Source organism: Hesperophylax consimilis, unplaced genomic scaffold (assembly GCF_061612785.1).
Source record: "Hesperophylax consimilis isolate HC1 unplaced genomic scaffold, BYU_Hcon_1.0 scaffold_100, whole genome shotgun sequence".
NCBI lineage: Eukaryota > Metazoa > Arthropoda > Insecta > Trichoptera > Limnephilidae > Hesperophylax > Hesperophylax consimilis.
The window spans coordinates 21,189-25,589 of record NW_028301326.1 but is presented as its reverse complement, the minus strand read 5'-3'; the positions used below and the strand labels follow the sequence as shown (position 1 = coordinate 25,589).

General features: G+C 34.5%; 1 non-coding gene across 1 annotated transcript; it reads left to right on the top strand.

Annotated features, from left to right (window-relative positions):
- The first annotated feature begins 3,582 nt into the window (after positions 1 to 3,582).
- Positions 3,583 to 3,655, top strand: TRNAK-UUU (transfer RNA lysine (anticodon UUU)). Its single transcript has one exon. It is a non-coding gene; the product is annotated as a tRNA-Lys (tRNA).
- Positions 3,656 to 4,401: the final 746 nt, after the last annotated feature.

Below are 4,401 nucleotides of genomic sequence, written 5' to 3'. Positions count from 1 at the left end.
TTTGAAAGAATTAACCAGACAGAAGGTAAAATCTTTTTTTTTAATAGTTCAGTGAATCTATATAAAAACGGCCAAACTGGAAATTAGGCAAATGCTGAATTTTAGCAGGTGAATAGTATCTAATACGGGAAGTATTTTTACAAAAATTGCACTTAAGCCATTGTGTCTCCTAAACTTCAACAAAACGTCAGAAAGTTATTTCCAGAAAGAATTCAACAGTACCCAAAAATAATGTAATATATAACTATTTGCCATCTGCAATAGTTAAGTAAATTGGAATAAGATTTGTATGAAAAATAAGAAAATTAAATTATTTTGCAAATTTAATAAACTCATTCCAAAGACAGAAAATAAATTAAATTTTATGGAAGACTGTAATTTGAGAAAAAAATTTTTTGATGCTAAGCTACCTCATGGATATCGTGGAAAAATAAATATAGTTTTGTCATTAGGAATTTAGGATACATTGATTTATATTTGAATTGTGATGCAGGCAAGACATCTTGTGTACGACGTCCTCTCTTGCCGTATTTACACATATTTGGTATTTGCCATAAAATATGACTTTGCTGGAAACTGCCAAACTACACCACACTTTAAACTTGCTGAGTTGTTTTTTGTAAATACCGCATCAAAGTCAAAACTGCTCCGTACCATCTTGGGGCTATTGGAGTATGTTGTGAGGCTGATGGTAAAGGGAAGGGGAAGGAGATAAAGATGCGGAAGTTGAATAAACATGGCCAAAGCTATTTCAGCCACGTTTCATTCGAAAATTATTTTCATAAGCATATATCAATAAATATCTTTTATCTATTTATAGTTATATTCTATCGGTATTTTATATTTTTAAACCCGGGCGATACTTAGAGTATCTTCAACTTAGGGAAGTCAAAAGTGAGATTTACCTGGCTATTCACCTCTTGTCACCAAACACGGCCAAAGCCATATTAATCAACATTTCAATTTTGACTTTTGTCTTTACTCCTGGACGATACTCAGAGTATCTTCCAATCAACATCCACTGCAACGTGGCGCAAGAAGGTTGTATATTATTTTGAAGGAAAAAATTGTGAAATAACACAAACTAATTGAATAATATTTTGTTGAACCCCGACCACCGGCTTACTAATCGAGATCCTTACGGCTCGAATTCGGAAGTCGCCATTTCTACCAAAAGGTTCCCGGTTTCTTAAGTTTTCACCTCATCTAATTTGGAACATAAACACTTTTTTTTTGTATTATAATGCATTTATAATAAATAAATATTGTTGGAAGAAAACATCATTCTATCGACTTTTAACTAGCCAACTACAACTGGAGGTGCTCATGAGCAAATGGTTTTCCGTTCTTGAAGCATAAGTATGGGAATGCATGGGAAGCAGACATCTGGGATCATTCCCATTTCCTAAATTAACCTTAAAGTCTCTTTACAAATTCACGCTTCTACATTGTTAATCAATTAAATCTTCAATCGTAAAAACATGTTTTAATTAAAATAGAACCTTTTATGTATATCAATGTCCAACGTCTGTATCGTTTCTTTGTTATTCTAGGTAGCATTATTATGGAGACTTTTGCCAACAAGGCAGAACTTCGACGCCGAGCAGAAGATGTAGGGGGATTCCCTTACATGGAATTTAACAAAGACCTACCGGGTGTTAAAAAGGAATGCTTAGAAGTCTTTGAAAGAATTACCCAGACACCAGGTAAAACCGATGTTTATAAGATTTAGATATATCTGCTCTACTGTTTTTCTACTTTTTTGTGAATAACCTAATGTAAATGGAGATAATAAGTTACACTTAATCCTTTTCGTCCGTTTTCTTTTTCAGATTTGTCGCCAGATCTTAGGACGCATCCTGGGGAAAACTCCAGCCATCCTATGTCAAATTTTGAACCCCAATTTCGCACTCACACTGGAGAAAAACCATTTTCATGTTCCGACTGCAACTATTCATCTTATCGGAAGGGCGATCTTATGAGCCATATGTTGACTCACACTACAAAAAAACCTTTTTCATGTTCTTTGTGCAACAAATCATTTACTCAAAAACGTTATCTGACGAGCCATATGCTGACTCACACTGGAGAAAAACCTTTTTCATGTTCCTTGTGCAACAAATCATTTACTCAAAAAGGTCATCTGACGCGCCATATGCTGACTCACACTGGAGAAAAACATTTTTCATGTTCTGAGTGCAACTATTCATCTCATTGGAAGGGCGCTCTGATGAGCCACATATTGACTCACACTAAAGAAAAACCTTTTGCATGTTCTTTGTGCAACAAATCATTTATTCAAAAAGGTCATCTGACGAGCCATATGTTGACTCACACTGGAGAAAAACCTTTTTCATGTTCCTTGTGCAACAAATCATTTACTCAAAAAGGTTATCTGTCGAGCCATATGCTGACTCACACTGGAAAAAAACCTTTTTCATGTTCTTTGTGCAACAAATCATTTACTCAAAAGAGTCATCTAACGAGCCACATGCTGACTCACACTGGAGAAAAACCCTTTTCATGTTCTTTGTGCAAAAAATCATTTTCTAAAAAGGGCAGTCTGATGAGACATATGCTGACTCACACTGGAGAAAAACCTTTTTTATGTTCTGATTGCAACTATTCATCTTATTGGAAGGGCGCTCTGATCAGGCACATGCTGACTCACACTGGATAGAAACCTTTTTCATGTTCTTTGTGCAACAAATCATTTACTCAAAAAGGTCATCTGACAAGCCACATGCTGACTCACACTGGAGAAAAACCTTTTTCATGTTCTGAGTGCAACTATTCATCTTATTGGAAGGGCGCTCTGATGAGCCACATGTTGACTCATACTAAAGAAACACACCTTCCGCATGTTCTTTGTGCAACAAATCATTTACTCAAAAAGCCAATCTGACCAGGCACATGCTGACTCACACTGGAGAAAAACATTTTTCATGTTCTGAGTGCAACTATTCATCTTATCGGAAGGGCAATCTAATGAGCCATATGTTGACTCACACTAAAAAAAAACCTTTTTCATGTTCTTTGTGCAACAAATCATTTACTCAAAAACGTTATCTGACGAGCCATATGCTGACTCACACTGGAGAAAAACCTTTTTCATGTTCCTTGTGCAACAAATCATTTACTCAAAAAGGTTGTCTGACGAGCCATATGCTGACTCACACTGGAGAAAAACATTTTTCATGTTCTGAGTGCAACTATTCATCTCATTAGAAGGGCGCTCTGGTGAGCCACATATTGACTCATACTAAAGAAAAACCTTATGCATGTTCTTTGTGCAACAAATCATTTACTCAAAAAGGTCATCTGACGAGCCACATGCTGACTCACACTGGAGAAAAACATTTTTCATGTTCTGAGTTCAACTATTCATCTCATAGGAAGGGCACTCTGATGAGCCACATGCTGACTCACACTAGAGTAAAACTTTTTTCATGTTCTTTGTGCAATAAATCATTTACTCTAAAAGGTAATCTGACGACGCACATGCTGACTCACAGTGGATAAAACCCTTTTTCGTGTTCTCAAAAGAGATATTTGTATAAACACGTGCGTACTCATTTTTATGCCCGGATATCTCAGTCGGTAGAGCATGAGAATTTTAATCTCAGGATCGTGGGTTCGAGCCCCATGTTGGGCGCCATTGTTATAGAATAATTCAAATATGTACAAATCAAACCACGTAGGGCGCCAATGTAATAGAATAATATGGCTAAAATTAATAAAGACGCGTTGGTGCGCTATTGTTACAAAGTAATTATGATAATTTATGTTAATTATGCTATTGTTATAGTAAATATAAGTTAAGAACAACAAATAACATAGTGTGAGGTAGGTGTGAGATAGATATTGTATTTGTACACAAAGTGTACAAATACAACATCTTCGACACCAAACAAATTATTTATACATGTCCCAAATGATGTTATTATGCGTAAAAAGTGGTGCTACGCGATCAAAAGGTGAATTAAAAAAATGGTGTACTTTCTGCTAAATCTCTTCATTCTTGCTGTGAAGATCATTTCAATGTAAGTAGCTAAATTCATTTATGTGAAATATATATTCTAAAACAAAAATCTGCCATAAACTGAAGCTAATCGTAATAGAAAATTTCAAAGTGCTTATAAAATTTTTACACATAAATTTGTTTTGAAAGAAAAGCCTTATTCATCCTGATGGGTAGTGGATTATATTGGGTACGAATTAGACTACATAGTTTTACAATATTATATTTTATCATATAAATATTGTCATTTCAGGTTATATGTTAAGAAATCTCTTAACAATCGTGTTACAATACAAAAGATACATTTTAATTTAAAAACAATATTTTGTACCTACATTTATTATTATTTTGTAATTTTATATTTAGTTATTATTGTAATA